The 12,071-nt window shown below is 44.1% G+C and overlaps 1 long non-coding RNA gene across 1 annotated transcript; it reads right to left on the reverse strand.

Annotated features, from left to right (window-relative positions):
• Positions 1-227: 227 nt before the first annotated feature.
• Positions 228-10,424, reverse strand: LOC131280038 (uncharacterized). Its single transcript, XR_009187601.2, has 2 exons — positions 10,348-10,424; positions 228-7,378 (listed from the first exon to the last, which is right to left on the reverse strand). It is a non-coding gene; the product is annotated as an uncharacterized lncRNA (long non-coding RNA).
• Between the last annotated feature and the right edge of the window lie 1,647 nt (positions 10,425-12,071).

The raw sequence follows: 12,071 nt of genomic DNA on the forward strand, positions 1-12,071 counted from the left end.
GGCTTGCTTCTCTTTCTTCTGTGAGCTTACTTCCCGGGGCTCCAGCTTAAGGCTTCAGCATCCAACTCCAACATCAAAACACCAACATCAAAATACCTCCAACTCTGTTCCTTGCCCTGTCTTTTATCTGTGAGTCCCCACCCACCAAGGGGCGGGAGACTCAATGCACTAAAGACATGGCCCAATCAAAGCCCCGATCATAATATAATGAGATACAGACCAGATTACAAACATAATCGAATATTTATTTTTGGAATTCATAACCATATCAAACTGCTACCCTACTTATGACAAAAAGGAGGAAAATGAGAGCAGGGAAGAAAATCTGTTGCAAAATGATAGGTATGAACAGTGTGGGGTTCACAGAGACTCTCCAGGTCTTTCAATATATTTTGGGCCCAGTATAAAATAATTTTTAAAATGAGTCATAGCCAGATTGCTATAGAACCTAAATGTAAGTAAGTTTTCTTTATCATTCATTTTATTACTTCATTGTATAGAGAAAGAGAGTGAACAAGGGAACTTGCAAACCACATTAATAAGCAATTCACAGAGAGAAAGAGAGACCTTAAAAAGCCAATAAGCATATGAAAAAATGTGTTCAACCTCAAGTAATCAAAGAAACACACATTAAAACAATAACAAAACAATTTTCCTGTATCCTAGTATGAGTATTTAAATGATAGCTTCCGATGAATTTTAGAACAAGTATCAGAGGGAGTATAAAACCTTTCTAAAGGAAATATTGACATTACATATCAAAAGGATTTTAAAATTCATATTCCATTATTCAGTGACAAGACTTACAATTTACTCCAATTCACCTGCAAAGTTTTGTCTGCGCTGGTACTGGAACCCAGGTGCATTTGCTCCAAAGCTTAAGCACCTACCAAATTCCCAGCCTCCCACGAGGAGGGAATTGAGTCCACAGAATTAAAAAAAGATTTTAGATGCAGAACTACTTTCCATCTATGGGCAAATGGTATGTAAAACGCTCTCACTATATCTAGTGAAAACCATGATTTGACCTGCAAAACCCCAGAACCTAGGTAATTCTGAGCCAAGCAACACAGTACATGGTGCATTTAAAACGCCAAACACAGAAGGCTTTCTGGCGGTAGGAACACTTACCAATTCACATCATGATGCTGTACTTAGGAAGGTTATCTTAAGAAATTTCCTTATATTTCACATGAATAAATGCACATACACATCTGAATAGATTTAAGATGCTCACTCTAGAACTCTTTGCTAGAAAGAGCTTTAACTTGAGACACAAAACACCCGTTACCTTCCAACCTCCAGCGTAAGCAATTTAGTATTATTTTGAAAGCCCTTGTCGTAAAAGCAAACGAAAGCCAGCCTTTGCCGAGACCCAGTCAGCCTGTAGCTGTGGGATTTTACAAGGTTACTTGCAAACATGGACAAGACATCTCTGATGCAAGCTGTTCTGGCGGAATTAATACGTTTCGAAGTCTAGAGCCAAGCAAGTGGCAGCGCTAATCAAGCAAGTGACAGCATTAATCTCCCTGGGCTCAGCTCAAAATAGGATATGCCACAGGTGACCCCGCGTCCTTCCCTCCCCCTTCTCAAGCCATTAGCTGAACATCATATTTCTTTCTGCTGCCATTGCCGGCGCCACCAGCAGCACAGTTCAAGCAGGAGGAAGGGGCACCCATGATGAGAACAGCCTCTTAACTGTCTGGGCACTTCTGTGCTCACCTGTGGCTGGCTCGAAGGTATTCCTTCAATTTGCCTAAGGCAGCGAGAGACAAGCCCGCAGCCAATTACCCTAAGCACGTTACCGGAGAATGAGCCTCTGAAAGCGTTAAGATTCAAATGCAAATTGTGCGTTGCAATGACCAGCAAGAGGCTTGTGCCAAGGGAACCTTCAGGAAGCTGCTTAAATTTGAATGAGTTGTCAGAAAAACATAGGTGTCACCATTCTAATAAAGCATCTCAGCCATGACAAGGTGCCACAAATGAACTAGAACTGAAGCATGACAATGTATCAAACAGAGCTCTTTAAACCTGGCCAAGCTCTAACCTAAAGGAAGGTTTAAAGAACACACCAGATAAGAATGTGAAAATCATTCTCCATGAACAAGGGTTCTCCAGAGAAGCTAGCAAACACAAATAGCAGTTTGGGACTCATCTATAAAAACTGAGGGAAAGGCCCCTCACCTCCGTCCTTCAAAGTTTCAAATGCCTTTCATTTAAAAACCAGGAGCCTGGCCATTTCCCTTCTAGAAGTCGTTGTCTACGTCCTACCTGCCCAGCTATTCAGATTTATAAGAATCCAGAATTCTTGACCCGCTTCATTTCTTTTGATTATCTTGAAAGAAAGAAAAAACAGAGGGAAGGTGTTGCCAGCTTCCTGCTCTCAGCAAGTGCAGAGCCGAAATTGTCACTGCTTAGTTCCCAGACCAGAAATGCATCCTTATTTCTCTTCTTCCTCCTGCAACTCGCTGGCATAAGGACCACTGGGTGCCCCACCCCGTCTGAACTGCAGGTTCAAGCAAAAGTCTCTGACTCTATTTCCTTCGTAGAAGGAAGGAAGAAATGGCCTTGAAAGCACATTCCCACAGTCCTGCACCATGAACCCCTTAGGCCAGGCTCCAGCAGGCTGATCAAAACTGGGGCCACAGGGAGCAGATGTAGCTCGGCAGTTGGGCACCTGCCTCCCATACACAAGGTCCTGGGTTCAATCTCCAGTACCTCCTAAGAGAAAATTTTTAAAAAGCTGGGACCACAGTCCCTGCAGGAGAGGCAGCCCCATGAAGCCACGTCCACCCGCCGCTGAGCACACACCCAACCACAGCTGGTCGGGCCAGGTGAGGACACCTGACCCAAGGACAGCCCGTCAGCAGGCTGGCCAGAGACCTGAGACAGAAGCTCAGTGACAAGGGGCTTCAGAAGGATAAGCTATTCAGAAAAGGACAGTAAAATGAGATTTAGGGTTTAAAAATTTATCGTTGAAAAAAATAGCACCTGCAGTTTTCATAATACACACTATAGAATGTAATGGTTGGCTATATTTTCTGGGCCCACAAAGATGCACCAAAGATGATGATGTGAGATTTCAAAGGCTGAATAACACCAAAAAAGAGAAAGAAAAAGGCCTTCTAGGTGGAAGAGAGCAGAAAGGACCAGCCAGACTTCCTGGGTAGGGGGGGGACAGAGATGTTTTAGCCTTTCCTAGAACCTAAGTACTTGAAGTAATACAACAAAGCACTCTTCCTTATAACCAGAGCCTGTAGAGGACTTTAATTAAAAAGCATTAGAATGAATACCTAAAGGTAAGGAGAGAATTAAGATTAATTTAATACCGAATTATCTTTGCAAAATCATTAGTTTATTAGTAACGTAAACCATTTTCCCTAAAATTTTTTCTCTTTCTAAACATGGCAATTATACTTTCCATATATTAGTATACATTCCTTTAAAATCATGCAAATCCAGAGGCAGGGCTAATATTCCTGTTAAAGAGTAACCCTCTCATGCACTCTATGTGAGTTTTGTGGGCAAAATGGTCTGACAAAAAAAAAACAAAGGAAGGGTCATATGCTTCCACTGTATATAGTTATGCCAAAGTTAGTTGGCATAACTGGCATTAATGATTGCCTTTATAAACATTTCTAAAAAGAATTCTTATAAAAATAAGCAAAGCAGCTGTTGTATAATAAAGAATTTGGCTGGCGTCTGTCCCTGGTTCCTGGGACCTACCCTCTGTGTCTCTGGGATTTCCCATGACAGCGTCTTTGTTATTTGTAGCAGCCCCGCCCCCACCGTCACCCCACACCAGACAGCTTATGCGGGAGGGTGACTCCAGGTGGAGAGTCTTCCATGGGGGTTGTCCATGCCAGAAAAACCAGTCACATGGTTGAGAGGTTGGGGGCTTTGACCACATCGTAACAGCCCTCCCTCTGGGGAGGGGCTGGGTGCTGGAGATGGAGTTCAACCAGGAGAATGTGGGTTCAGCCAGTCGTGCCCTTGTAATCAAACTCCAGGAAAAGCTGTGGACACAGGAACTGGGGCCAGCTTCCAGGATTGAGAAGAAACATCGACGTGCCAGGACTGTGACATGGGGAGAGAAACCAGGAGCCCCACATTTGGGGACTCTCCCAGACCTCACCCAATGCACCTCTCCTTTTGGCTAAAACTCTCAATCCAAGAGCTTTCCTGACTTCTGTAAGTCGTTCTAGCAAATTATTGACCCTGGGGGCGGGGAGCCCCCGAATTTGCAGCCAGTTGTGCAGAAATGCAGGTGGCCAGGAACCCCTGACCTTGCAGCTGGTGATGGAAGTGAGAGCAGTCACGTGGGGACAGTGCCCTGACCCTGTGATCCAACCCCGACTCGGGGAATTTAAGAGTCAGAACCAGAACCGCACTGCAGCGGTAAGCCACGGGAGGCAAGGCACGGCCAAGGTCAGGAGACCACCATGATGGGGGCGTTCCGAGTCTTGTCTTCTGCACGACTTTGCCTGCAGGACTTGAGTCCTTATTCACAAGACTTATGGATGTGCTTGTGAGTCCGTTTCTGAAAAGGACTGTTTGCACAATATGTACAGCAAAGCAAGAGTTCTTTTTCAGTTATGCTTCCAAATGATGCAGTGAAAAGATTTAAAAGAGAAAGCTGGGCCAATACAGCGCTCGCCAAGTCATTGGAAAGATTTTTAAAAGTGTGGGAAGTCTTCCTTATTTTGTTTACCTTATGGCATTCTTTTTAAAGAGTCTTAGAAAAATAAAACATAATCCTGTGAAAAAAGGAAAGAAAGGAAGGGAGGGAGGGTCAGCCAGAATGCAGATACCCCACATCCTCCATTTCTCACTGCACATCAAGCCATGGTCTGAAGGTTTTGAAGTTTGGAACACGATAGATGCCCAGGGTGACAGCAACTGCAAGAATGGGGGAATAGGCAAAGGACAAAAACCAGGGAGAATAGTGTGGATGTCGTAAAAGCACAGTGATTTTCTTCCCAGCAATCTTTACTCATGGAAGGCAATCACTGGGTACACAGAAACTCTGACTCAGAAATCAGTCACATAAACAAAAAGCACCATAAAGGGAAATTACAAAGAACCAAAGATACTGCAGACCTTTGTGCCACTAAAACTTAGTTGCCAAGTAACACAGGTAGCTAAAAGTCAAACACACGTCCTGTCTATATTCCGCAGGGATATCGTTCTACTGAGGAACCTTCTTTTCATAACACATTTCAACTATGTCTGGGAGAATTACCTGAGAAGCAGAAAGGTGGCATCTTAAATTTTAGTGACACATTAACGAACAAGGTAATCCTCTTGACAGATTTGGAGTGCGATTCGCCACAGGATGTGAAGTCAGAGCTCCTCAGATCCAAATAAAAGCCATGGAACTGGCCCTGGCAGGCTCGCTGCACATCAAAGCTGCACTTCGCCTAGTTACAGCGTCTTCAGATGCCTCACACCTGCTGACATATTTACTACTTCTATTTTCCCTGGCAGATGTTTGGCAGGCATCTCATCTCAGAAGACTCAAGTCTTTGTTCTGGAGTCAAGGGTTAATAGCATTGCTTAATTGCAGTATCAGTTATATCAAGGTCCTACCTTTAAAAAAAAAAAATGCCTGCTTCAAGGTTAGTAATTGATCTTCACGTTTGAGATGGAATGGTCTCATCTCCCACAAAGTTAGAAAGTGAAGTGAAATGGGTTTTGTGTGTAGTAGAATGTTCTCTGGATGTGAGCATGGCCCCAGACCCGTTCTCTGGTTGAGTCTCCCAAGCCAGTAAGGGCAACATGGGCTCCAGTGTCGTGGCCCCTGGCTTCCCTGAAACCCCGTCTTCATTTCCTCGCTGTTGGGGCAAGTACCACACAATGGACTGCCCTAACAGCAGAAATGTATTAGCTCATGGTTTCGGAGGCTAGAAGTCTTGCTTCCTCCCAGGGTTGGTAGCATTCTGGCTGGCCAGCCATCCTTGGTTTCCTTGGCTTTCCCATCACATGGCCATGTCCTCTCCTTTCTCTTCCAGGTTCTGTTGACTCCTGCTTCCAACTTTTCCCAATGGCTTTCTCTTTATAAGGCCTCCAATGATAGGATTAAGACCTCTCCTGATTCAGTTGATCACACTTTAAAACATAATAATATCTTCAAATCCATTTATAATGCACCCACGGGATTGGATTGAGATGAAGAATGTGTTTTTTCTGGGGTACAGAAGTCAATCTGCCATGGACCTCTTCTTGAAGACCAGGTCTCCTGCAGACTGCCTGAGCAATAGCTAAGCTCAGGGTCACCCTTTGTCATTCTTACAACCAGCCACCTCACCACCCTAGGTACTCAACCTGAGACCTAGTGTGGAAACTGGCACATGTCGTAAACTCCCAACACGTTGCTCTTCTAACCCAGCAGCTCTTTTTATATTCTGAAACTACTCATTTCATATCCTAAAACATTGACTTCTATTTCAGCTAACATACTATGGTCACTGGGAAGGTCAAAAAATGAAGGAACCTGGACTATGACATTTTCTTGACTTAAGGCATAAGTTGGTAAAGCATTCTAATTGAGGAATCTAAAGCAAATATATATATATATTTTAAGAATACAGAAAACAAGGAAGTGGGGGAAATTTTAAGTAAACTTTGAACTGTTGCTTTCTTCACCCACCAAAACCTCATTAAAATGGAAAATTAAGCTACTACCTGTGGATTGTTTGAAAATTCAAGATGGCGGTTTTCAAAGTGTGGTTCCCAAACCAGCAATATCGGTAGCAAATTCTTGGGTCCCACCCAGACCTACTACATTGGAAATACTGGGGTTGAGGAGAGCAGGGAGGTGGAGGGGGGTGGGGGGCAGCAACCTGTTTGGGGACAGGTTCTCCAGGTGCTTGTGATACCCAACACACTGTGAGAAAACCCCTCTTCTCACAGCAAGGAGACAAGTATGCCTCACCAGATTGTAAACTCAATTGGGACTGACTGCCCAAGAGCATTGTGTTCAAAAGGATTCTGAAGCAGAGCTTGGGCTCCAATTTTAATATGAGGAATCCCTTGAGCAGGAGTAGAGGACAACAGCTGGCGAGCCATCTATCCAACAGCATCTGGGGTTTCATCAACCATCTCCATTATATTTTTCTTCATACCAATAGTTCCAAATAAAATGTTTCCCAAATTTCTGAAGTGTCTGAGACCCAAACTATACTACCGTATAAGTGAAAAGAAAAAACGAAAAGGCTGCTCTTGTGTCCAATTCAAAACTCAGGATAAAAAGAATGCAGTGCAGCACTGTTCTTTCTTCCAGCAAATATGTATTTTTCCCTCTTCTTCCCATACCTGCTTCTCTTCCATGAGGGCATTATTTTAGTGATGGGATTGAAGAAAGTGACGGAAAGAAGCACTGTATGAAATTTAAAGTTAAAAAATAAGTAAATTGGAAAGTTACATAATGGAAATGATCTCTTCATTTTTAAAAATTGTTTATAAAAGAGGTATTTCAAAAAACTGATTTATTTTTAACATCACCCAATGCCTTCAAACTTCTATTTCTCTCAAGCCTGACCAGCTTGGGATCGAGGTCTGCAGCCTGGGTCCAGCCCGCCTCCCAACTCTCTCTTCCTCTTTGCCCCCATCAGGCCTCTCCCCAGGCTTACACGGGGACGTATCCCACCACTGTCTCTGGAGAGCGACTTCCCCTGTCCTGCTCCTTCCCCTTCCTCCACCCCTGGGTGAAATCTCTCCAACCTGATGTCCTTGTTCTGACCCCTTTGCCTCCCCACAACCTTCCCTGACCCCAGACTTCGGATCCTCTTCTCTGACCCTTCCAGGGTCTTCTCTCGCTTGTCCTTATGTCACAAACTTTCCTTCCATGTTACTTTTCTTGCACCTCGCATATTCCATCCTTCCCCAACCACAGTTAGACTGTGAAGTCCTCAAGGGAAACCATTTCCCTCCTACCTCCCACAGTGGTGGTGCAATCACCTGAATGGATTCATTTAGATCCATTGCTGGGAGATTGCTCAAAGTTCCTCTTGTAGTTTTTCCTAGAGCATTGCCCAATACTCTAGGCTCCAATGAGAATGACTGTGTTTCTTCCCTTGAATGGGTCCTTCTCTGGCCTTGGAGGAAGCACCCAGAGTGCTCTGACCACCAGGTAATCTACATGAGCAGCTGGAGAGGTTGTGACATGCACAGACGGGAAAACTGGGATACCTGGCTTCGGTCACTCGGTGGCACTTAATGAATTGTGTGACCTGGGACATCATGCCTCTTCTCTGAGCTGGGCCAATGCTGGAGCTTCATTCCTGGTAGAAACTCTCATAGGCTCAGCCAAATTGTCTAACAAGCTAGCCGGCCTCGGTGTGATCTGGACAGTAGTATTAATTCTCCACTCTGTCTTCCCAAGATATCCCCTCAATCCTTGTACTTTCCAGTACAAATGACAAGAAGCATCTTTTTCTTATTTATAACTCTAAATAAGTTGATATGAGCATAAGCCAAACATATTTATTTTACTCCCAAGGAATATAACCCCCCAAAAATGTCAAGGAAATGATCTTTGAAAAATGCACATCTGAATATAGTATAAAATATTTAAGGGAATGGCTGTGCTCTTGGTTTCCATTTTCTGTTAGATTATTCTATAGGCTCTTGTGAAAGTCAAGTCAGTGCTTTTAAAGGCAGAAAATGGCCGCAACTTAAGAAAAGCCTCCAAAGTACTCCGGTTCTCTGGATTTTGCTTTGACTTTTAGCGTTTTGCCTTGAAATGAACGACCTCAAGTAACTCAGATACTCAAAAATTGATGAACGGTACTTAGCAAAGTAAAACTCAGATAAAGATGATGATAACTAAGCCAGCTACCAAAGGTTTAAAAATTCGTGGTTGCAGGCTTTCTGTGGAGGAATCTATTCCTGCCACTTCCAATGGGTTCTTCACATCTATCCATTTCTTCTTCAAACCCTCTACAATGTCAGGAACATTTCTCACATTTGGCCCATAGTGTCAAACTAGTAAATTTTATGATCAGCAAACAGAACTCCAGGAGAGAAGATGGTTATTTAAGTCACACTATAACTCCATACAACGGTGTTGGCTCAGGAGCAAGTTCTCACATGAATTAACCCAGTTAATGCCCAACAACCCTGGGAGGGAAGGACTATTGTATCCCCATTCTAAGATGAAGAACATGAAGCATGGAGAAGTTAAGTACTTTGCCCAACAGAAGCACAGTCAGGAAGAAGTAGCCAAGCCAAAGTTTAAACTGTCTGGCTCCAAAGTCTGGGTGTCCAGTCACCATCCTCTGCTGCCAACAAATGCCATCGCTCCGTGCTTGCTATTAGTCTCATAAACAATGAGCTCAGTGGGAAACTTTCAAAGAACTGAAGTTCATCAAATTCATTTATAAACTACATATATACAGATGACTGTTAAGTGCAGAGGGAAAATAAAGCCCATAAAAATGAGGACTTCCTGATTTTCCTTAAGAGAGACCCAAGAAGGAGGCAAGTCTCCAAGGGGGCATGCCACGAACCAAGTCCTGTGGTCAGGGTGGGCCAGAGAGTCCTCAACAGACAGAATTGAATGGAGCTCACACTGCTCTGGGCGGTAGCCCACCCAGAGCTTCTGGCTGGTCAGCCAGGGCTGGAGCTCATCTGGGGAGAGATCTGTGGTAGACAAGCCTGGACAACTTTTGGGTGGCCACAAGAAGCTCCGAATCCAACGTTCATCTACCTACCTGGGAAGAGTCCCCCTAGGCCCCTGGGAAAATGAGGCTCCTAGGCCAAGATATTCTGCTTTGGCCTCTTATTGTTCAGACCAGGAGTACCTCAGGAGATCCATTCTCCACCACCAAGGGCTTCCTTGACCAGCTCCTGTGGTCTGCCACCCTGGGCGTAGCTCACACAGACTGAACTGCTATGGACTTTGGGCCCAACCCAAAAACCAGAGAACCAGTTCTCTGATTCCAGAGAACTGGAATACTTTGAAGACTTTTCTTAGAGAAGTTCTGTGCTCAGGTGCTGGGGTCAGAATCTCCACACTTACTAGCTATTGACTTCTCAGAACCTCAGTTTGTCCTAAGATGGGGTTAAGACCCTTCTCCCCTGGGTTATTATGATGATTAAATAAGGTAATGAAAATAAGGCACTGGGAACAGTGAAGAATGCCACACATCAGCAGCTACAGTGATTATTGCTGTCACCTGTACAGCAAGGGAGTCGGAAGGACAGACTCTATTCACCTGTGTCATCATCATTCATTTCCTTGTCTGGACTTCTCTTTAAAATACATACTGGGACCTCATTTTTTTTTAATGTAACATTTAAAAGAAAATAAAGAGGAAAAAAATAAAAATAAAATAAAATACATACTGGGAAGCAGATGTGGCTCAAGCAATTAGGCGCCCACCTATCACATGGGAGGTGTCAGGTTCGATTGCCGGTGCCTCCTAAAAAAAAGAGAGAGAGACGAGCAGACAGCAAGCACAAACAATGAGGGGGGGGGAAGATAAATAAATAGTTAAATTTTTTGAAAATACCTCCCAATACACAGTGAGCTTTGAGGTGTGCTTCCAGCATCCTAGTCCACCAGACCACCAATGTCTTACTTAGGGAGCGCACATCCCAGGTACGGTGACCACATGTGCTTCTGTCATCATCCCACAAGGCTGAAGACACATCAGAAATGCTTTCTTTCAGTGTAACTGGGGACCTGTTAATTATCATGATGGCTGCTTAGAAATGAGCCCTCAATGGTGACATTAAGGTATTCAAGAGCTATGGATTGGCGGGAAGGGGGTTCAAGGATCCAGTGACAACTGAATACTTGGAGAAGATGTGTGGGACTAAAAAGTACTGAATCGCCTGTGTCCAGCCTTCAACTCCGAAAATTCTGTTTGCCTGACACCAGCTGTCAAGGCAACAGACTCTGCTTCTGCTCTCTTGGCATTTGCCTCAAGGCTCCTTTCTGCCAGTTGGTAGTCAGAGCTCCTAAAGGCCTGGGAGCTGGGACTTCATTAAGTTGATGAACACTTTGGGACCTGCGGGCAAATTAATGCTTCTTTAATCAATGTCTTGTGTGTGGCCGAGGCTGGTTTTAAAGTTGCTGTCGCAAAAACCAAGGAGCAGAACTGTAAAGGAAGAGCCAGCTCTTACCTACCTCAAACTTCTTTCGTGGCTACTACTGTCTACCAAAAACAATCTAAAGAGATGTACACGATCAAATTCATTTAAGGAAGTTTGCAACAGGAAATTTTTCAGTGTTCCTGTGCCTATATATTTTAAAGGAGGAGTTACAGGACAAGATTTCTCAGCTCTGTGGCGGTCACTCAGGCTAACAACAAGTTTAAGCCACCTCAATGGACTCTGGAAATCCACCCAAGCCACAAGATCATATTCAAGGTTTTATCATGAGGAGATGGATAGAACAAGAAAATAATTTCAAATGAGGAAGTAGTTTTCCTTGGTTTCCCCTACACATTAAGCAACCAATACCTAAGAAGTTATTTTGGTTTCCTCCAAGCTGAATATATCCCAAATCCCCATTAAAGGCAAATAGGAATCTCTGAATTCAGATTTCTGGGTCCCCAGGTTGGTAGTCAGGGTATCCTGGACTTTAAAAACATTTGTTTTCATAAAGTCCTCTGGGTGGGCTCTTCATATTGAGGAGCTTGTCTTGCATGGTTATAGGTTGAATCACGTCTCCCAAAAAGTCACATTAAAGTCCTAATCTCTGGTCCCATGAACGTGAGCTTTGAAGATGTGATGAGTTAAAATGAGGCAAACTGGATAAGGGTGGGCCCTGGTCCAATGTGACTGGTGTCCTCCTAAGAAGAAGGAAACATGGACACAGAAACAGAGGGACACAGGGAAGAACCACAGCTGAGACAGAGGCAGACTGGTGCCAAGGATGGCCCAAAAACCACCAGCAGCACGGAAGACACAGGGAAGGAGATTCACCCTGTGGATTTTGGGTTTCTAGTTCCCAGAACTGTGGGAGAACACAGTTGTGTCATTTTAAGGCTCACGGTTTGTGGGACTTTTCTACAGCACCCATAAGAAATGACTGCAGACTCCATCCCTGCCCAACTTTCATT

The sequence above is a fragment of the Dasypus novemcinctus genome, chromosome 2, assembly GCF_030445035.2.
Source record: "Dasypus novemcinctus isolate mDasNov1 chromosome 2, mDasNov1.1.hap2, whole genome shotgun sequence".
NCBI classification, from domain to species: Eukaryota; Metazoa; Chordata; class Mammalia; order Cingulata; family Dasypodidae; genus Dasypus; species Dasypus novemcinctus.